Source organism: Leptonychotes weddellii, chromosome 8, assembly GCF_054177405.1.
Source record: "Leptonychotes weddellii isolate Sample4059 chromosome 8, ASM5417740v2, whole genome shotgun sequence".
NCBI classification, from domain to species: Eukaryota; Metazoa; Chordata; class Mammalia; order Carnivora; family Phocidae; genus Leptonychotes; species Leptonychotes weddellii.
Window position 1 is genome coordinate 60360707 of NC_138376.1, and position 24070 is coordinate 60384776.

Here is a 24070-nt window from a genome sequence, read left to right on the forward strand (position 1 = left end):
GGTTAGCCTGGTAATGGGTATTAAAGAGGGCACGTTCTGCATGGAGCACTGGGTGTTATATGCAAACAATGAATCATGGAACACTACATCAAAAACTAATGATGTAATGTATGGTGATTAACATAACATAATAATAAAAAAAAAGCACCTGAGGAAAAAAGATACATTACATTGATAAGAATAACAATACAGTTGATGTCTGACTTCTCACCAGAAAACAGAGGCTAGGAAAAAAGGGGGTAGTGTGCATTTAAAGTGCTGAAAAAAAAAAAAGCCCTAGAATTTTGTATTCAGCTAGATATATCTTTTTTTTAAAGATTTATTTATTTATTTCAGAGAGAGAGAGTGTGTGGGGAGGGGCAGAGAGACGGGGAGAGAGAGAAAAGCTGACTGCACTAAGTGTGGAGCCTGAAGCCAGGCTCCATCTCACAACCCTGAGATCATGACCTGAGCCCAAATCAAGAGTCTGACGCTTAACAGACTGAGCCACCAGGTGCCCCTCAGCAAAATATATCTTTAATAATAAAAGACGACTACCTCTTCCAACTGATAAAAATCTGATATAATTTGTTTCTAGCAGGCCTATCCTAAAAAAAGATTTTTTTAGCAGACCTGCTAAAAAAAGACAGAAAGGAAATAATAGATGAAACCCTGGATCCACAGGAAGGACTGATGAGCATCAGAAACATGAAATACTTGCTTAAAATATAAAATAGCTTTCTTAAACTATCTATATATCTATTTACTCTTAAAAACTTCTCACTTTTTAAAACAAAATACAAAATACAAAATACAAAAAACAAAAATAATAATATATTTGGTGTTTATAACATACATAAAGTAAAATATAATGCAATTAGAGCACAAAAACTGGGATTATACTATTGTAAGAATCAGGAAAAAGTATACAATTATTTGAAGGTAGATTGTGACAAATTAGAGATACATATCATTCTGTGTTATAGAGTAACCACTAAGTTCGTGCACACACACATACATACATGAAGAGATAGACATAAAAAGCCAAGAAAGGAGTAAAATTAAACATGAGAAATACCTGATTCACCCAAAACAAGGCAAGAAAGGAACAAATAAAAACTTGGATAAATAGAAAACAAATAACTTATATATTTAAGTCTTATGATATCAATTGTCAGACTGAATAAAAAAGCAAGACCCAACAGATGCTATTTACAAGAAACACATAATAGGGGCACCTGGGTGGCTCAGTCGGTTAAGCGTCTGCCTTCGGCTCAGGTCACGATCCCAGGGTCCTGGGATTGAGCCCAGCATTGGGCTACCTGCTTGGCCGGGAGCCTGCTTCTCCCTCTCCCTCTGCTCCCCTCCCCCTTGCTTGTGATCTCTCTCTCTCTGTGTCAAATGAATAAATAAAATCTTAAAAAAAAACAAAACAAGAAACACATAATAAATTCAAAGGCACAGCAAAGAGCTGAAAGTAAAGGTATAGAAAAAGATATACATGCAAACACTAAGCATAATAAATCTGGTATGGCTTTATTATTATCACACAAAGAAGACTTTAAGACAAAGAGAATATAAACAAAGATAAAGAGGTATATTCCAAAATGATAAGGGAATCAACCATTCAAGAAGACATAATCTCAAATGCCCATGAGCTTAAAAGAAGATTTGAACAATACTAACCACCAATTTGAACTAATTGACACATACAGAACATTACACTCAATGCGCATTATTTTCAAGAGCACATGGAACACTGAAAATAGGTCATATGCTGGGCTATAAAATAAATCTCAAATATAAAAAGGTTGAAATTATATAGAGTATATTCTTCAGTCACACAAGCATTAAGTTAGAAATAAGTAATATAAGCTATCTTGATATGGAAAAATCTTCAAAATAATTTTAAATTAAGCCATAAAAATCAAATAACCTATGCATCAAAGAAACGCAAGAAAATTAGAAAACACTTTGAACAAAAGAACAAAAACTTAAAAGAATGAAAAAACAACATATCAAAACATGTGAAATTCAGTTAGAGTAGTGCTTAGAGGGCAACTGATAGCTTATCAAATAGTCATTAAATAAATGTGTGGAGTCAATGGATAAGTTTTCATTAAGAATTTAGAAAAAGGAGAGCAAATTAAACCCCAAATAAGTAGAAGAAAGGAAATAAAAAAATAAGAGAAGAAATCAGTGAAATAGGAAACATACAAATGACAAAGAAAGTTAACAAAACCAAAGATTACTTTATTATTGATAATCTCAGTAAAATTGTCTAATCTCTGGAATGATCAAAAAAATAGTATGGACAACACAGACTGTTGATCTCAGGAAAGCAAGAAGGATTATTGCTATAGATTCTAGTAAATACACTTAACATCTTAGATAAAATATACAAATTCCCTAAAGGACACAAATTATCAGACCAAATAGGAAAGGAAACAATTTAAAACCCAAAAAAACCTATATCTGCTAATAAATTGAAATGTAATTAAAAACACTTTTCCACAATGAACATTTTAGGCCCATAAGTCTTCACTGATAAATTTTATCAGACATTTTAAAAAGAAATAATACAAATCCTATATAAACTCTCACAAAAAAAAAAAAAAGAAGAGGAAGGGTTACTTCCTAACTCATTTTAAAACATTAGCAATACCCTGATGTCAAAGGTCACCAGAAGAAGAAAAACTATAGACTAAAATTCCTCATAAACAGATGCAAAATTCTTAACAAAATATTAGCACTTCAAATTCAGCAACAAATACAAAGAATAATACTTCATGATCGAGCAAGGTATATCCCAAGAATGCAAGATTGGCCTAATATTCAAAATTCAACCAGTATAAATTACTACTTTTTACACAATAAAGGAGAAATTATCTTAATAGATAATAGATAAATGAATTATCTATATAGGTGCAGAGAAAGTATATGACAAAATTTAACACTCTTCTATGATAAAAACTTTTAATAAACTAGGAAGAGAAAGGACTTTTTTAATCTGATCTAGGTTATCTATGAAAAGCCTACAGCTAACATCATACTCACTGGTGAAGAACTAAATCCTCTTCCTCTAAAACTGGGACAGGGCAAAGATTCTGTACTCTTGTTCATGTGTGAGACAAAGAAATAAAAGATGGAACTATGAGATGGGAAGAAGTTAAACTCCCATTATTCACTGATGACATGATTACACATGTACAGAAATCTATGTAACTACTAAAAAACTACTAAGTAAGTGGTACTTTTATATGTTAACAACAAATAAACTACTAAGTGAATGGTACTTTTATATGTTAACAACAAATAATTGGAAAATGAAAATTTTAAAATGCAATTTATTATAGTATCAAAACCTTCAAATATCTGAGAATAAATCTAATGAAATATGTGCAATACTTCTACATTAAAAACTATAAAATAACACTGAAATTAAAGAATACCTAAATAAAGAGATAATTTGTCAATAGAACAGAATAAGAACTATAAAACTAGATCCATGTATGTATGGTCAATTAATTTTCAACCGAAGTATCAATTAACTTAGTGGGAAAAGACATACCTCTTTTTCCAGATTTATTGAGCTATAATTGACAAATAAAATCATATGATATTCAAAGTATACAATGTGATGATTTTATATACATTGTGGAGGGATTCCCTCCATTGAGTTAATTAACACATCCATCACCTCTCATATTTACCTTTTTTTTTAAGTTTTGCTCTCTTAGCAAATTTCAATTACACCATACAGTGTTAACTACTATAGTCACCATGTTATACATTTGATTCTCAAACTTTATGTATCTTATAACTGAAAGACTTGTACCCTTTTACCAACCTCTCTCTATTCTCTCACACCCCAGTCCCTGAAAACCACTTTTCTACTTTCTATTTTCATGAGTTCAACTTTTAAATTTTTTTAGTTTCCACATACAAATGAAACCATGCAGTATATTGCTTCCTAACAAATGGTGCTAGAACAACTGGATTATCCACAGAAAAAGAAAATGAGCCTCCACCGTATGTCATTCCAAACACAAAAGTTCAAAATGGATCAGATGGGGAGCTGACTTAGAACTGGTGTCAACCAGGGGAATTCAACTGTTTAATTAAAACAAAACAAAATTTCCACTTCTGAACAACATGACGAAGGACAAGATTTAACCTCTTACCTGAAGCAGCTGAAACAACAAATAAAATATATGAAACAATAGTTGTGAAGGCACTGAACATTAGACACTAAAGAACAATGATCCCTGAGAGAAGGGAAATGGACCAGGTGAGCCCTAAGGTTGTCCCAGCTTAAGGTCTTCAGAGTTTCCAAGGTGCAGCACAGAATGGGGGAACTCCTTCAGAATCACACAGACTTTCTGAGTGGAGGAGACCAAGGAGGATACAGTTTATAGGACAGAGTACAGAAATGTAGAAACTGTAGGATTCAATACGCTGAATGTTATCAAACGTCTACCATGATTTCGTCTTTCCCTCATTCAACAAATCCTGTTTATTTTCTTGCCTCCATAAGGGTTTTATGACTCAACCCTGGGTTATTTATTCTTCTTCTTTGAAACGTTAGTAAGGCTTACAATTGATCGGTTGAAAATGGTTAGGGTGGGATTTAGTGTAAATCATTTTTCTTTAGGATAGTAAATGATCAAATGTGCATTGGCCACCACAAATACTCACGATAGTTAATCTTCAAGTATTAGGCCTTTCTTACACCATAGTATGGGCCCTTCATGATGTTCTGTCTTCAACCACAGCGTAAGCAAAGTTACATGGCATTAACAGCTGCTTTGTTTCACCCTCAAACTGGCTGAAACTTAGCAATGGATGAAGTAAGTTTTACTGACAAAATTTAGAAAGTTTACACATCCTTTTACTACTTAGGCTGGAAACATCAGTAAGAATATGATAAAAACCCACCCACTCTTTCCAGGCTACTTGTAGATTAAACAATGTCACATCTGTGTGTGAGTTAAAAGACTTACTCTATGCTATTGCATTTTATCTTCATGTTTCCTACTCATATAAATAATGTACATGTGACTACAGCTAAATTATACTTTAATCGAGATTATTGCATCCATACAATTTTATCTCTTTATAAAACAAACACTGTATTGTTTACATATATCTTTAGATCATATGGGAAAAACATTCACTACATGTGATATGAGAAATTACTGCTTTTTACAAAATATTAATGACTTGCATAAATCATGACTTTAACTATACAAAGTGCACTTTTATCCAGTGGACTTTTTTTAGGATCCAGCAGAGAATAGAGAACATTATGTTCATCTTCCTTAACCATATTCTATTAGTTTTAAATGTGTCATTAAGAGTTTTGTGATTAAAGAAATTAGGAAACAAACCAAAACTAGAAGACAAGGTGAAATGCAACAGATAACAGAAAGAATTTATCAAGTGCAGGTCAGAGTTTAACCACAAGGATACAGGGAACCAGCAAGAGAGGCTTTGGGAGCCAAAACTGGGAGAGTACTCACAAAGAAGAGACCACTGGGTCATGCTGGGGTCTAAGACACAAGGCAGGGGCTTCTGTGTGTCTGTTGATACTCTAAATGATTTGCCCTGAGTGCTCTAAACTATGAATATTTCTCTGACACTTGTACCTAACCTCCAATCACAGAGTAGGCCTTCCAAAATCTCTTTGTATTTAAGCCCACAATGTCTAAGGGGTTTTGGCTTACAGACTCCGCTTGCAGCTTCACGAAATGAGTGTTTACTTATTTGAGTCCTTTGAAGCTTTGAAACCAGGCACACTTCTCTTCTTGCTAATATATCATCCTTAGCCAGTTTTTCTAAAAATAAACTACTTCATCCATAAAAATATCTGTTGATGCAGGTATTATCTCTCTTGATGAGGATCACAGCGACTCTCTTCCTCAGCAGCCAGCATGTACCACCACACAATTTGATGATGTACAGAAAGGACAACTGGCCTTGAACCTGTGAATCATCCTAGTTTTTCAGAGAAAAAATTTAATCATCAGTTCTTTCATCTCAAAGTCTTATCCTTGCTTGAGATAGCATTAAGTCAATAGTCATTCCACACTGCTGATCTTCCTAGCCACAGTAAATATATTTTTGAATGAATACTTTTTTATTTCATCTCTAATTATTCCTTATCTTTTGCTGAATATCACTAACTGCATACTTAACATTTATCACATGTTGAATGATTTGTCCTTTGTCCTTTTGAGTTTTTTGTACAAATAACTTCATTTCCAATGAGTTCACTTTTTGTTTCAATTATAATCAATGCTCTGACCTAAAACACTCTTTGCATATCTGTTGACCATCATCTCAAAATGAAAGACAAACTTAACAAAAAATTATACTAATTGCTATGGTCTAAATGTTTGTGTTCCTCCCAACCCCTCAAATCACATGTTGGAATCCTAATGCCCAATGTGATGATGTTAGGAGATGGGAGGTGATTAGGTCATGAGGACAAAGCCTTCATAAATGGGATTAGCACCCTGCAAAGAGATCCTGTGCCTCTTCCACCATGTGAAGACACAACGAGAAGTCAGCAGTCTGCAATCCAGAAGCACACCTTCCCCAGAACTTGACAATGCTGGTGCCTTGATCTTGGACTTCCAGACTCCAGAACTATGCAAAATAAATTTCTGTTGTTTATACACTACCAAATGTGTGATATTTTGTTACAGCAGCCTGAATGAACTAAGACAGTAATATAGCCACACTATGATGACAGGGACTAAAATGTTTATATGTCACTGCTAGTGCCAATTGTGAGAGTAGCAAAATTGAGTCACTGTTCTTTGCTTGTTTGTTTTGTTTTGTCTGTTTTCTTAGATTCTATTGAATAAATTTGATGTGCAACACTGTGTAAGGTTAAGGTGTACAATGTATTACTTTGATACATTTATACATTATAATGTGATTGCCCATGTGATAGTTATCACATTACATAATTATAGTACAATATTATTGTCTATATTCACTATACTGTGCATTAGATCTCTATGGCTTATTTACTACCTGTTACAAGTTTAAACACTTAAACACCAGCACTCTTTTTTTTTATTATGTTATGTTAATCACCATACATTACATCATTAGTTTTTGATGTAGTGTTCCATGATTCATTGTTTGCATATAACACCCAGTGCTCCATGCAGAACGTGCCCTCTTTAATACCCATCACCAGGCTAACCCATCAGCCATGAGAAAGGTAGATACCCTCCCATTTGCAACAACGTGGATGTACCTTGGGCACATTATACTGAGATAAGTCAGATAAAGAAAGGTAAGTAATGTATGATATCACTTACATATGGAATCTAAAAAAGTTATACCTATAAAAAAATAGTGTAAAATGGTGGTTACCAAGGGATGGATGGTGTAGGTGATGAGTGCTGGTGTTTACTTATCTTTCTTTATCTGAATTATCTCAGTGTAATGTGCCCAAGGTACATCCACGTTGTTGCAAATGGGAGGGTATCTACCTTTCTCATGGCTGAATAATATTCCACTGTGCATATGTACCACATCTTTTTTATCTATTCATCTGTTGACTGGCATTTGGATTATTTCCATATCTTGGCAATTATGAATAATGCTACAGTAAACAGGAGAGTACATGTATCTTCCTGAAAAACTGTTTTCATTTCCTTTGGTATATACCCAGAAGTGGGATTGTATGGTAGATCCATTTTTAATTTTTTGAGGAAACTATTTTTTTCCATAGTGGTTGGGCCAATTTACATTCCAACCAACAATATATAAGGGTTCCCTTTTCACCACATCCTCTCCAACACCTGTTGTTTCTTGTCTTCTTGACAGTCTTTCTAACAGGTGTGAGATGATATCTTATTGTGGTTTTGATTTGCATTTCCCTGATGATAAGTGATGTCGAGCATCTTTTAATGTGTCTATTGGCCGTCTCATGTCCTCTTTGGAGAAATGTCTGTTTAGTTCTTCTGCCCATTTTGTAATCAGATTGCTTGGGGTTTCTGTTTTGTTTTGTTTTGTTGTATTGAATTGACTGAGGTTTTTTAAAATATATTTTAGATATATCTGATAGGTGGTTTGCAAAAATTTTTTCCCACTCTGTAGGTTGTCTTTTTATTTTGTTAATTGTTTCTTTTGCTATACAGAAGCTTTTGAGTTTCATGTAGTCCCATTTGCTGATTTTTTTCTTTTGTTCTTTGTGCATTTGGGGTCATGCTTCAAAAAAATATTGACAAACCAATATTGTTGAACTTCCTGTTTTCTTCTTGGAGTTTTGTGGTACCAGGTGTTATGTTTAAGTCTATGATCCATTTTGAGTTATTTTTTTGTGAGTGGTGTGAGATATGGGTCCAGTTTCATGGTTCAGCATGTGTTTCTCCAGTTTCCCCACCACCTTTTGTGGAAGAGACTATCCATTCCCCATTGGGTGTTCTTGGCTCCCTTGTCAAATATTAGTTGACTGTATATGCCAGGGTTTAATTCTGGGCTCTCTATTCTATGCCATTGGTCAATATGTCTATTTTTGTGCCAGTATCATACTGTTTTTACTACTATGGTTGGGGTAGTATAGTTTGAAATCCAGAAGGATGATACTTCTGGCTTTATTCTTTTTCACAGGATTGCTTTGACTGTTTGGGGGCTTTTGTGGTTCCATATATATCTTAGGATTGTTTCTTCTATTTTGTGAAGAATGCTTTGATAATTGATGGGGATTGTGTGGAATCTGTAGATGGCTTTGAGTATTCTGACCATTTTAATAATATTCTGATCCATGAACACCAGGTATCTTTCCATTCGCTTGTGTCTTCTTTCATTTCTTTCAGCAAGCTTTTGTGATTTTCCTTTTACAGATCTTTCCCTTCCTTGGTTAAATTTATTTATTTTATTGTTTTTAATGCTATTGTGAATGTCATGGTCTCCTTTATTTCTTTTTTCAGATGTTTCATCATTAGTGTAAAGGAATGCAGTTGATTTCTGTATGTTTATTTTGGAGTCACTATTCTTTTGGACCATAAGTTTAAAGATGCTACACATAAAGCACAGAATTGTAGGTAGTTGCTTTCTCTCTGTCCCTTCCACTAGATTGCGAGTCATGTGAGAGCAGAATCCATGTTTAATGTTCAGTATGTCCCATCATAACTGTTCCATAATAATAATCCCTAGGGCATATATTTTTAACTTAACAAAACAAATTCATAAAAATGTCTGATTTCAAAGAGGAAAAACAGAAAAATTCTTTAGAGTCACATTTATCTACTTGAGATTTAAACAGCAGAATTATCTAGGAAAATTTGTTCAAGTTTATATCCCCTCCTCTCCACAATGAATATATATTATTTGAGAAAGGTTAGAAGGTTCTGATATAAATTCAGCTTATTTTTTGTAGTTACTTTTATTGTACTATAATCACAAAGGCAATGAAGAAATAAAGATACATCTATGCATGTACTTATATACATACTGTACATATGTATGTACGTAAAATTACAGATAGACATATGACATATAAATAGTAGTAAGACATCTGATCTGGCCTTAAATCCAAACAAAATTTAAAATAGCAAATAAAAATAATATAAAATTTTTTTGAATGTGTATAAAATGATTTAATTATAAAAGAAAAGAACAAAAAGAAAGAACAGACACTTTTCAAAGTATCACATGGGCTGCTATGCCAGTTAAGGTACTAGTCTGGTGTTCTTATAAATGGAGACACATCTATGTGCTGCCCTTCAATATATTTAAATTAATGTACGGCAGGTGATTTATGACATTTTTCAGTAAAGACATGTTTTCATCTCATTAGAACATTTTAACAATCAAAAAGTAAAACAAAAGCTCAACTTCTATTTTGTTTTAATTCTTTTGGTCCCAAAGATGGCCTCAAGTACAAAAAAAACAAATGAGAGAATAAGGGCTTCCATAATTATTTTTAGATTATCAAGAAAATTATAAACCACACTTCTCAATCAGACAAAATTGAATAAGTGAATGTTATTTTATACTCGGTCTTCATAAAAAAGATAATAGAAAATTGTAGTAATACACTCAGCATTAAGTAAATATATGTATCTGTTTAAAATCTGTCCCCTACCCCTTATCAACTCTATCAGTTCTTCACTGCTGCATAGCATAATACCCAAAACGCAGTGGCTTAAAAATAACCAGCAGTTCTTATCTCACAGTTTCAGCAGATCAGAAATGCAAGCATAGCTTAGCTAGATGGCTGTAGCCCAAGCTTTCTCACGGCCTACAGTCACAACTGAGTTGGGCAGGGAGATTTTGGGGAGCATCTATTTTCAAGTTCACTCACGTGGTTGTGGCAGCCCTTGGTCCTCTCCAGGTAGGTCTCCCCACAGCACTGCCTCATGACTTACAGCCGGCTTTCCGGAAGCTGAAAGTGATTTAGAAGAAAGTGAGAGTGCCTGAGCATACCCAAGGTGGAAGCCACAGTCTTTTATAACCCAATCTTAGAAGTGACATCCTCTCACTAAAGCAACTCACTAAATCAGGCCTACACTAATTCCCTGTGAATTACACAAAGTGATTATATGAGGATCACTAGATGTCATCTCAGAGGCTATTATATCAACCTTAAAAGGAACACAGCAAGCAACTTTGTTATTATCTTTAATTCATAATTCTGATGATCCCAGCAATTGAATCAGGTATAGTTGTAAAGGGGATAACCAAATCCCCATAAAGGATGCAGCAAATTAACTCTATAAATCATGATAGAAAAATTATGGTCTCTGCCAATTCAGTAGGTTTCTGGGATAGAAATTCCACTGAGAAAGAAGATGACTTCTCCGCTGAGTATCTCACATGCCCCATGGAATTGTGGGAGCTGTCTAGTAGGCTCCAAGGTATGACTGAAAGAATTATACCCAGAATTCAGAAGGACTGCACTCTGGTTCCAAGTCTGATAATAAATTTTCTGGGTACCGGGGAGCCTGGGTGGCTCAGTCAGTTAAGTGTCTGCCTTTGCTTAGGTCATGATCTCAGATGTCCTGGGATCCAGCCCCGAATGGGGCTCCCTGCTCAGCGGGGAGTCTGCTTCTCCCTCTCCCTCTGCCCCTCCCACTCCCCTACCCCCCAACCTGCTTGTGCTCTCATGTACTCTCTCAAATAAATAAATAAAAATCTTTTTAAAAATGTTTTTCTGGATACCAGCTTACCTATGTATAAGTATAATGCTTTAAAAAGTTCCCTATGTCCTACCAGTGTTCAATAAATAATAATTTAAAGAAAAACAGTAATATTAATTTCACAAAGCACTCACCATTGTTTCCCTGCATGCATAATGCAAATCTAAAAGTCTCATTTAGGCTGCTTAAATTTCTAATGCAACTAAAATCTCAAAGTTACTTTAATACTAAGCCTAGATTTAAGTATCAAGAAACTAGTAAAATGGGGGCGCCTGGGTTGCTCAGTCGTTAAGCGTCTGCCTTCAGCTCTGGTCATAATCCCAGGACGCTGGGATCGAGCCCCGCATCAGGCTCCCTGCTCTGCGGGAAGCCTGCTTCTCCCTCTCCCACTCCCCCTTCTTGTGTTCCTGCTCTCGCTAACTCTCTCTCTGTCAAATAAATGAATAAAAATCTTTAGAAAAAAAAGAAACTAGTAAAATGGTTTTGTTTGTCCATGAAAAGAAGGGTCCTATTGATGTATGTAATTAGGCATCCTTATTTTTTAAAAAACTGTAAGTCCTGATTGTGGGGTGTGTGTATATGTGTGTGTGCTTAATAATTTTTTTTTTGTATTTTGGGATAATTTTGGATTTACAGAAAGTTTGCAAAGATAATATAGAGTTTCCTTATACCCATTATCTAGTTTTCCTTAAGTAACATCTTGCATAACCATGGCACATCTGTCAAAACTAAGAATAACATTGGTACATTATTATTATTTTTTTTAAAGATTTTTTTATTTATTTGACAGAGAGAGACACAGCGAGAGAGGGAACACGAGCAGGGGGAGTGGGAGAGGGAGAAGCAGGCTTCCCGCCGAGCAGGGAGCCCCATGTGGGACTCGATCCCAGGAACCTGGGATCATGACCTGAGCCGAAGGCAGACGCTTAACGACTGAGCCACCCAGGCGCCCCTGGTACATTATTATTAACTAAACTATTGATGTTATTCAGATTCTACCAAGTTTTCCACTAATGTCCTTTTTCTGTTCCAGGATTCAATCCAGAATACCACATTGCATTTAGTCATCTGGTCTCCTAGTCTCCTCTAGGCTGTGAGAGTTTCTCAGTCTTTCCTTGTTTTTCATGACATTAACAATTTTGAGGAGTAGTGGTCAGGTATTTTGTAGACTATTCCTCAACTTATGCTGTGTGATCTTTTTCTCATAATAAGGCTTAGGATATGGTTTGAGGGAAACACATCATAAGATGAGGTGACTTTCTCATCATGTCATATCAAGGGGTACATGGTATCTGCACAAATTATTACTGATGATGTTAATCTTTATCACATGGTTAAGGTGGTGTTTGCTAGTTTTCTGCACTGTAAACTCATTTTTTTCCTTTGTCTATATTTTATTGATATGATGCGAGTCACTACCTCTAGCCTATACTCAAGGAGATCCAGGGCACATTTTATTGTGACCCTTTTACCCAGTGTCAAAATTCATTTTGGAAATTTCAATATGAATGTCTCCTTTCTAAATTTAAATCTCAATGACCTTTTATAGAAATCTATTTCTCAATAAATGCTTCTCTACTCCATACTTCTGTCTCATTATGCCTACCGACGGTAATATTTTAAACATTAGAGAGAGGTGAGAAACATTTAATGATCATTTGAAGGACAAAGCAGAATATAAACTATGGGGCCAAAACTGCATTAAATGACATTAGTAATTTATCCTCAAGTTCTCCAATGAGAAATGGTTCTGATTATGCTATGTGTGAGGAAACAAAGAAAAGCAGAAAAAATTAAATTTTTGCACAAATTTTGCTTTACTGCAGAACTGGAGAACATCCTATATCTATAGTTTTATACCAGGACAGCACTTGAAGTTATTCTTATTTTTAAATTACAGATAATTTAAACTAATGATTTCAAAGCCAAATTTTGAAAGTATCTGTCTTTTCTTGGGTTCAAAATATAAGATTTCTTAGACTTTATTTTTATTTTTTTGTTTTTTTAAGATTTCTTAGACTTTAATCTTTCTAGTTAGACTACATGGACCCTGACCATAGCTCTGAAGGTGATCTTTATTTTCTTATTTTATTTTTTTTAAAGATTTTATTTATTTATTCCACAGAGAGAGAGAGAGAGAGAGCCAGGGAAGGATCAGAGAGAGACAGACAAGTAGACTCCACACTGAACACACAGCCCAACACGGGGCTCAATCTCAGGACCCCAAGATCATGACATGCACTGAAACCAAGAGTCAGTACTTAACTAAATGAGGCACGCAGGTGCCCCTGAAGGTGATCTTTAAACAATGCTAAGGACTACAAAATAGTTGTTTGCTCAACAGAGCTTCCTCTTCCCTGGAAATTCAAAATGACATTTCTGTCCATTCCTCTTATTATTATTAGAAATTTGGGTATGATTCTCTAAGTAATGATTTATTTGTTACAGAATTTTGACACTGGCAGAAAAATCTCTCTAAAAAGAGGTCTTACAGCTGTGAAATGTTCTCTCACTGACACAGTTTCAATCTGGGGGCATTTAGTGTATGAAGTAAGAGTCTTCACTTTTATTGGCTATATGTGGGTTGTTTGGTTTCTTGGCAGGTATGTTTTTTCATGTTGAATATTTCCCATGAATACTTTCTTTTTGTTTAGTGTTAGGGGGCTTCTGGTTCTAGTAGGTAACCAATAAATTAAGCAAAACAAATTAAATATCCCTTTTTTCATGCTTTGGTTATACACTTTTAAGAGGAAAGTGTTTGGGGCCTAAATTTTTATTAACTGACTAAATTCTAGATTTTTGTTTTGCTTGTTTTAAACCCTTAAAAGGTTTGTAATTTCCTTTGAGGGTAGGGATTATCTCGTGTTTATTTATTTCTACAGAGCTCCATACAGTGCTCAGCATAAAACATGACTTCAAAGTAGAAAGAAAAAAACCCACAACTCTTTACTTCAGATTTTACTCATTCCTAAAAGTTTTATAAAGTGTTTGCTAACAAATTAATACTATTAAAGTAAAACAGATGGTTTAAATATCTAGTGATCAAAAGGTGCTCCAATTTTTTAGTGATATTATACAACTCCTATGTTAAATGCAAGTGGTTCTCATTTATTTGTATAGTAGTGTTCTGCATATTTAATTTTCACTTTTCTACTAAATCCTCATATTAACGTTTAAGAAAAATCTAAAAGACTCTTTGTTCTTTCTGTCCCTTTAGTTGTCCACTGTGAGTGTTATGCCAAGAAACCATACTGATAAGGTGAATCATAACAGCTCAGGTATAAACATATATAATCTTATCTCACACAAAGTACCTCATTGCATCTCTTTTCTTATTCTACTCCACGGGCTCATCTTCATCACCATTGCACCAACCACCTACTGTAGCCATTTCTCCTTTTCTTCATTTCATTTGTCAAATCATTACTATATTCACCTTCATAAATAGTATCTGGATCTTGTCTCTATCTTATGGAAATAAATCCAATTGTTTTGTATGCCTCATAAAATCAAGTCCAGAAAATATGGCTCCAAACAAATATTTTAAGAAAAACACAACATACCAGGAGCCAACTTCATGGGAAAAAATGTGTATGATGGAAATATAAAGATTAGATAACTAGATAGATAAAGGGAATATATGTGAAGGTATTTCTCTTTAATTTAAACTATTTTATTCCTTGTTTGGCAATGAGTAGTAACAGGATTTTTAACCAGAAAGTGATATAATAAGATTTATATTTTAGGGATAGCTTTCAGACTACAGTGCACATAGAAGGGAGAAAAGGACTGATGGAAAAGTTGGACAGAAGCCTATCTCAGTTAAGTCCAAGTAGGAGATGATAAGGGGATAGAGAAAGAAGAGATAATCAGAAGCAGAATTAAAGGCCCTTGATGACTGATTAGAGAAGTAGGGTGGGGAAAGTGACACAACAGAGCATGACTTTGCAGTTTCTGGTTGGTATGACAGAGTGGATGGTTTTCACTAATAAGAAAAATCGGGTATATTAGTGGAAGAATAGATTTGGTTGGATGTGGAAGGAATGTATGATTAGTGATGGAGTATGGTATGAAGAGCATGCTGAGTTTAGTTTTGTATTTGTTGTGGTTGAGGGTCTGTCAAACACTCAGAGAAGGTATTTAATATGGGAGTTTTTAGACAAGATCTTGTGTGTAAGTTTTCTTTCTTTTTTTTCCCCTGTAGTATCCAGTACATTGTTATTTTAATAATTCTCCACTTTTGGTCATTGTCTCAGCAAGCTGAGGGTGTGACCAACTAATGTAGTGTTACTCTTGGGTACCACTGTTGACATAGTCATTGGGATGGATAGTCATGTAGAGGCTATTACTAACAGTTGCCATCAACATTGCAAACGTATGTGGTTGGATCATTGAGTTCTGCAAGTTGTCTAATCCTGGTGGATATCATTTGATATGTAAGTGGCTGCTGAAAGGCATTTAAAAAACTTCAGAGGATACAATGCACCAGGGAGGTTATTAATACAATAACTGTAAGGATAATAATAGCCAAGGATTAAAAAATTCCCCAAAGCAGAGATTCACAGGGGACAAGATTTAAGTATATCAAATGGGTTACAATCAGATTCGGATTTTACATTTCTAAGTCAACCTACGTTTTTTGAGATAATGTGTAATTGGGTTTCAGTTTTTTCCTGAGTTATTTACATAGCACAACATAGTATATTGGCAATCACATATATTCATGATTACTTAGGACAGAATGAACATGAAGATATTTTATTTCAGGAAGTGGTATTGCAAGTGAGGTTCCACTTAAACTAGGCCTCTCTATTGTATAAGTGATCAGGTATTTAATAAGAGAAGTTTCTATGGAATCAAAAGTGAAAAAAAAGGTTAATAGTTGGAGCAAAATATAAACTCAGTTTCTTTGTGTGAAGAGCAACCAGTTGAGAAAATGTCTAGATTTGAGTTCAAAACATCTTTAGATGGTAGAATAAGGATGTCAGCTTCAATCTGATGGAGTTTCCTGGTTTGCAGTTTGACTGTCTTTGATGATGTCATTGGATGTTCTGGTGAACTCTCAAGTGGCCCCTACAGCAACAAGCATGAAGGTTGTCCATACTGTTGTGATGATTTCTCTGAAGTTAACAGGTAAATAACAAAACCTCAAAGATAATGAATAGAACTGGAATCGAAAAAGGGTATACTACAGTTTTCTATTGAAACAATTTTTTATAGTCATTCCATTTTTTTTAAAGATTTATTTATTTAAGAGAGAGAGAATGAGAGAGAGAGAACACATGAGAGGGGATAGGGTCAGAGGACAAAGCAGACTCCCTGCCGAGCAGGGAGCCCGATGCGGGACTCGATCCAGGGACTCCAGGATCATGACCTGAGCCGAAGGCAGTCGCTTAACCAACTGAGCCACCCAGGCGCCCCATAGTCATTCCATTTTTATCAAAGATAATTACAGTGAGACTAGTTTGTAAAATAAGTATAGTGTCATTAAATGTGGTCAGATTATTTACATAAATGTAGCAAGAATAGTGATTCTATGCATATTCTCAACGTGATATTCCAATCAAAGCTTTAGATATTACCAATAAAGTAGCTCCATAAAGCTAACCTTTGGTCTTTAAAATTGTCAGGTAATAATGAATCTCAGGTCAGACCTTTAAAAGTCTCTTTAGGCTGAGGAGCCAAGCTAAGGACTTGCCCAATTGCATCCTGTTACAAAGTGAAAAGATTATATTTGAACTTCTGTAAATACCTATATTGTCATAAAATAATATTTAATAAGAGTTTCTGAACTCTGGAGGGATCAGATAGGGAGAAAAAAATGTTTCAACCTTTGTTTTGCAAAGGTATACTATACCAAATTGCTTTAAGTTATAGAAAGCTTTAAAAATAAGGAGAAAAGGGAATTCTTTAAATTTGGAGAACAAAACATTAAAGTACAAGTAATCTTTCAAACAAAGTCATAAAAATTATAATCATCTTCATCAGTTCATTCAGTCCCATGTAATTAGTTCTTGTTTTTCTTGATATTGAGTTAGTGGTTATATGAATCAATCAATTTTTCCATAAATCTTTTTGAAAGTGCAACATTTTTCCTATAGTTGCTTGTCAGTGCTTTCAAGGGTAAAACAATAATTGTCTGTGAGTGACAAGTCTTAAAAATAGCCATGGTTAAAGATGCGGTGAGCATTCACTAAAAATATGATGCAATTGACAAGTATATATGATTATTTTTATGATATACAATATTTAAAAATAATAACTGGAATTATGACCGATAGTATAATACCAAGACAAACCAGATTTCTAGGAGTTTCATATACTTTCTGGAACACTTATATAAATAATATATGCCCATATAAACTTGATGATGTTTTCCATGCAATTTAACCTGTCGAATAAGCCTAAATAAATTAATATTTCTCTTTTTATAAGGAGACAGAGCAAATCTTTGAGATCTTGCAGGGAGCCTTTAGAATATTCCAAAGTTAGTTTGAGGTCAAAAAGATTTCATTTAGAATTCGCTTTGGGGAAGTTTATGAAAAATGACAAATGATGCTTTTGCTTTCCTTGCCTTAGGAGACATCTCTATAAAAATGTTTCTAGGGCTGATGTCAGTTTGTTCTCTGTATTTATAGGTCTAATTCTTCTTTTAATTTGTTTTTTGTTTTGTTTTGTTTTAGATGCTGTATATGAGTGAAATCACACGATATTTGTCTTTTTCAGTCTGACTTATTTTACTTAGCATAATATCTTCTAGGTCTATCCATTTTGTCACAAATGGCATAACTTCATCCTTTTATGGCTGTATAATATTCCAATATATAACATATCTTCCGTTTCATTTGTCTACTGATGGACACTTAGGTTGCTTCCGTATCTTGGGTATTATAAATAATACTGTAATAAATGTATGGGTGAATATAGCTTTTCAATTTAGGTTTTATTTTTCTTTGAGTAAATACCCAGTAATGGAATTATTGGATCATATGATATTTCTATTTTTAATTTTTTGAGGACCGTCCATACTGTTTTCCACAGTAGCTGTGTCAATTTATATTCCCACCAACAGTGTATGAGAATGGTTCCCAGAGGGGAGAGGGTGGAGGGCATGGGCAAAATGAGTCAAGAGGAGTGGGAAATATAGGATTCCAGTTATGGAATGAATAAGCCATGGGAATAAAAGGCATAGTGTAAGAAATATAGTCAGTGATACTGTAATAATGTTGTATGGTGTCAGATGGTAGCTACACTCGTAGTAAGCATAGCATAATGAATAAACATGTGGAATTACTACGTTGTACACCTGAAACTAATGTAATATTGTGTGTCAACTATACTAAAAAAAAGTCAAAAGATGTAAAATACTTGATCAAAAAGGATCACAAATCACTGTGAAACAATACTTAATTATCCATTTAGCCAAATTGAACAAAGATCTCAAAGGCAAATTCAATAAGTTCTATAGGCCTAAAAAAAGAAACAGCTTTTTAAATACTATAAATGCTTAATTTTTCTAAGTAATGGAAGACCTAATAAAGACAATGTGAAGAACAGAAAATATTTTGATGAGATGTAGAATCTTGTTTCCTGGAATATTACATTATAGGTGAAGACAAATCTTTGATAATCTTTTATTAATGGCAGACCAAAAATCTAAGAAATTCTATGATTTTTACAGAGAGAAAATTAAACTCCAGTTTTGTATCAGTACATTACTGATCTCGTTTTAAAAACCTTTATAAATAAGTCATTTAATTTTAGCCACCTTTGACCTCAAAACATAAAATTTCTTTTCCACAAAACTTCTGCAATTTCCTATCCATTTAAGTTTTATCTTAATATTTTTCTTCTTATTCTGAAACAGACAGTCATTTCATTTTAGGAAAGAATTACTCTCTTTTTTCCTTAACTAAAACACACCCTACATTCCATGCATGTTCTTCATATAAACACAGACATCCCATTTTCTTCCCATACTTTGTATACAAAGTTTTTTCTCCTCACTTTTATTGTTTCTTAGGAGTTTTATTTTTATATATGATTATAAATTTAAACAACTGATAACCTTTACTTTACAGTGAAAATTAGAAAGCAGGCAATTGTGAATTGTTTCATATGTTAGCATCCTATAATAGATTAGCAAATTACTACAAATACATAATTATAAAATTAAAATTTTTAGAGATATATTTTATCATAGTACATTTTTTTTTCAGAGAGAGAGAGTGTGTGTGTGTGCAAGGTGCAGGTAGGAAGGGGAAGAGGGAGAGGGAGAGAAAATCTTATGGGGCTCAATCTCACAACCCTGAGATCATGACCTGAGTCAAAATCAAGAGTTGGATACTTAACCGACTGAGCCACCTAGGCACCCCTTTTTATAGTTTTCATAGTACAGTTTTTAATGTGGCAAAAGACATATTTATTAATAGACCTAAATATCCTTTGTCTCTCTATAAAAAATTAGGAAGCCAAAGTAGTAAACTTAGGTTTAGCAATTAATGTTTCAGTATATTATCTTATCTGGAAATAATCTAAATATTAAATGAATATCCATTATTTAGTTTAACTTAGCATAAACGTCTATCACATTTATACCTATTTAAATTATTTTTTTAAATTATGTTTGTGTTACATACTAAACAACTAACCAACATTTTAAGTTATTTCTCTTATTGACAAATTCTGTAACATAGAGATAATATGAACTTACTTGACTAGTAATAGGCAGAAATAGTTATATTTTTGGATTACATTTAATGTTGACAACACTGAAGACATGCCTATTTTTATAAACTCAAAAAACTTAAGCTAGTTTTAATTTATAAAAATTTATCTCCCACATTATGTGAATTTGAAAAAAAAATGGGTTGGTTTCTATATTTCTGAGCTTTAGGAATACTTAATTTGTGTAAGAGCTTATTTTTTAAGCCAAGTAAATAGAACACTTTTAAAAATATGACATATACATAATATACATACATACATACACACATATACATAAACAAATAAACAGACACAGAGATCTTATAGCTTGCATTTTTAAATTTTAGCCATGTCTCACATACAGTAATATAAAATCTGAAAGAACAGTTTGATCCAAATTGTGTTTCTGGAAGATGGACTAAGTTAAGGTTATCTGCTCAGATGTTCAAAATTTTTTTACTGAAGATTTTTATTTGTGCACTGTATGGATTGTTTTAGAAAAGCTATTTTTGGAATCATTTTGTCTTTTAGAAACTTATGCATACAGGAGTGCCTGGGTGGCTCAGTCAGTTAAGCGTCGGCCTTCAGCTCAGGTCATGATCTCAGGGTCCTGGAATTGAGCCCCACATTTGGCTCCCAGCTCAGTGGGGAGTCTGCTTCTCCCTCTCCCTCTCCCACTCCTTCTGTGTGCTCTCTCTCTAATAAATAAATAAATAAATCTAAAAGAAAGAAAGAAACAAACAAACAAACTTATGCATACCGATAAAAAAAATGCATTCTGTGGTCTCCAAGAGGTCTGGGATCCTCTTTTCAAGAGTGCCCCTTAATGTGAGGTATCTTATCTAGGTTAAAGTTTCCCCAAAATGGCCACTAATTATCCAAATTATCCAAAAGTTCACCCATTTTGCATCTAAGCCTCAAGATCCTGGTCTATAGTGTTTATATAGGAAGTAGGAATTTCTGAGGGAGATGAGAAAATTTTAGAACAGGTGGAACTATCTTTGTCTCTAGGTTCCTTAAAATGACAAATCAATGGGGAGTATAGTGATTAACTTTTGCCCCAAAACCCAGAGAATTCTGAGTTTTTTCCCTTCTGGACTGATGGGTGACTTACCACAAGAGCTTCGAAAAAAATAATGCAGATATACATAATAAAGTCAGGGAATTCTAACTTTGACCTAAGAGAAACTTACCCTCTAACTCAACAGTTAGCAAGAAAGCAGTGAGTACAATGAATTACATGGGAACAAGTACATGGTTGCTCATCAACCTCCGAGGCATTGAAGGGGGTCGTCTCTGTATCCCACTTTTGACACCAGAAACTGTCAAACATCCAAAAAGTGTAAAAATTAAAACCAGTTCAGTAAAATACTATTTACTAAGAGTTTATTGTGCACATAACAATTTAAAAACTAGAAGCCTTCAAACCAATGTTTATTTAAGCCCAGAGGTCTGATATTGCAGGATGGCTTGTAGAGAGAAAATGAGGAAGTGTTTTAACCTTTACAATGATCGGTTATCACAACGAGGGTTTCTAGATGGCAGAGGATTGGTTAAGAGTGATTATTTTAGGGGCGCCTGGGTGGCTCAGTTGGTTAAGTGACTGCCTTCGGCTCAGGTCATGATCCCAGGGTCCTGGGATCGAGTCCCACATCGGGCTCCCAGCTCAGCGGGGAGCCTGCTTCTCCCTCTGACCCTCTCCTCTCTCATGCTGTTTCTCTCTCGCTCGCTCTCTAATAAATAAATAAATAAAATCTTTAAAAAAAAAAAAAAGAGTGATTATTTTACACCATTTTAGGAAAATGGCCTGTTTCTTTTATGGTTATCAGAGCAATACATTTATAAGAAATAATGTAAATTTTGCTTATGTTCATGATATAAATTAGATTTAGTTTTGTTTACATGGTTTAAATGCTTTTGCCTGGTTAGGGGATTTTCAAGCCAAATATCCATTTATTTTATTTTAAAACTATTATAAAATCTCAGTGTTTAAGTTTCAAAATATTTCAATAGTGATGACTTTATCTTTTGGTGATGACTTGGAATTATGGTCTTTAAAAAGTCTTCTTCAGAGGGAGCAAGATGGCGGAGGAGTAGGAGACCTGGATTTCGTCTAGTCTCAGGAATTCAGCTGGATAGGGATCAAACCATTCTGAACACCTACGAACTCAACAGGAGATTGAAGAAAAGAATAGCAACAACTCTCTGAACAGAAAAGCGACCACTTTCTGGAAGGTAGGACATGCGGAGAAGTGAATCCGAGGCGATATTTGGGAGGATAGACGGCGGGGGAGGAGGCATCCGGCGGCCGCTTCTGGCAAGTGATAGAGCCACGGAGCACAAAATCGGAACTTTTAGAAGTTGGCTCCGATGAGGGACGTCGCACCGGTGGCTAAGCTGGGGGTGGAACCCTCGCGGGACAGTGTGGTCTCAGGACCCTCGGGGTCACAGAAAGACCAGGGGTGCCTGAGTGTGGTGGAGCTCCCAGGTATCAGAAGAGGGAAGCCGGCTGCAGAGACAGAGCCGAGGTGTGGGCTCTTAACTCGGGGTTGCCATAAACCGTGATCAGCGGCACAGTCGGGTCACTGCTCCTCCAGCAGGGACCCAACAAGCAGCAGATCCAGAGAGACTCCCCTTCTTCCCTTGGGAGGAGTGGCGCGGGAGCACACCACAGGGATCTGCGTGGTTTGGAGACTCCACACGGGGTCGGGTGCCAGAAATAGAAATGCTCGGTCACAGGCCAGGTGAGCACAGAGTGCGGCCGGAGACCGGGGAGACGGGAGTGACTGACCGCTTTTCTCTGGGGGTGCACTGAGGAGTGGGGCCCTGAGTTCTTGGCTCCTCTGGGGCAGAGATTGGGAGGCCGCCATTTTCACTCTCAGCCTCCAAAGCTGTACGGAAAGCTTGCAGGGAACAAAAGCTCCCGAGAGCAAACCCGAGCAGATTACTTAGCCCGGACGTGGCAAGGGCGGGGCAATTCCGCCTCTGGCAAAGACATTTGGGAACCACTGCAACAGGCCCCTCCCCCAGAAGATCAGCAAGTACAGCCAGCCAAGACCAAGTTTACTGATCAATGAGTACAGCAGAACTCCAGCACTAGGAGAATAATACACATAGAATCCATGGCTCTTTTACTATGATTTTTTAGTCTTTCAAAGTTAATTTTTTTTAACTGTTTTTTTTTTTTGAATTTTTCTTTTTCCCTTTTTGAACCAACATCTTATCAATCCCTTTTTTAAAAAACATTTTTAATTTTCATTTTTAGAGTCATATTCTATCCCTTCATATTAGTTACCCATATTTTTGGCATATATATATATAAGTTTTTCTCTCTTTAAAATTTTGAGATAGTTTCTTCTAACAGATTAAAATATACCCTAAATCTCTAGTGTATGGTTTTTTTCTACTCTCTTGCCTGATCACAGTCTCTCCCTTTTTTTTCTTTTTTTTTAATCCTCTTCTTTCTTTTTTCAAACAACTTCTTATGAATTCCTTTTATAAAATTTTTTATAATTTTCATCTTTACAGTCATATTCCATCCCTTCATCATATCAACCCTTATTTTTGTACATATATAAGTTTTTCTTTCTTTAAAAATTTGGGAGGCAGTTTCTTCTAACAGACCAAAATACATCCAAAATCTAATGTGTGGCACTGATCTATGTACCAGCCTGATCATATTTGATCACATTCTGTTTTTTTTGTTTTGTTTTGTTCTGTTCTTGTTTGTTTTTATCTTTATCTTTATCTTTATCTTTTTCTTTTTTTTTTCTTTTCCTTTTTTCTCTATTTTCCTTTCTTTTCCCCCTGCTTCAGGTCTTTTCTGATTTGTTTAGAGTATATTTTCTGGGGACGTTGTTACCCTGATAGTATTTTGTTCTCTCATTAATCTATTCTCCTCTGGACAAAATGACAAGATGGAAAAAATCACCTCAACAAAAAGAACAAGAGGTACTACCAACTGCCAGGGACCTAATCAATACAGACATTAGTACGATGTCAGATCTAGAGTTCAGAATCATCACTTTAAAGATACTAGCTGGGCTTGAAAAAACCACAGAAGTTATTAGAGAAACCCTTTCTGGAGAAATAAAAGAACTAAAATCTAACCAAGTCGAAATCGAAAAGGCTATTAATGAGGTGCAATCAAATATGAGGGCACTATCTGCTAGGATAAATGAAGCAGAAGAATCAGTGATATAGAAGACCAAATGATGGAA

The 24070-nt window shown here is 34.9% G+C and overlaps 1 long non-coding RNA gene across 1 annotated transcript in view; it reads right to left on the bottom strand.

The window, feature by feature from the left end:
* LOC145723047 (uncharacterized) overlaps positions 1-21282 on the bottom strand; it is a 179328-nt gene extending 158046 nt beyond the window's left edge. Inside the window, exons 1-2 of the long non-coding RNA XR_014147776.1 lie at positions 21044-21282; positions 10310-10390 (exon numbers count right to left, since the gene is read on the bottom strand). This is a non-coding gene — a long non-coding RNA (uncharacterized LOC145723047). The remainder of the gene's footprint in view (positions 1-10309; positions 10391-21043) is intronic.
* Between the last annotated feature and the right edge of the window lie 2788 nt (positions 21283-24070).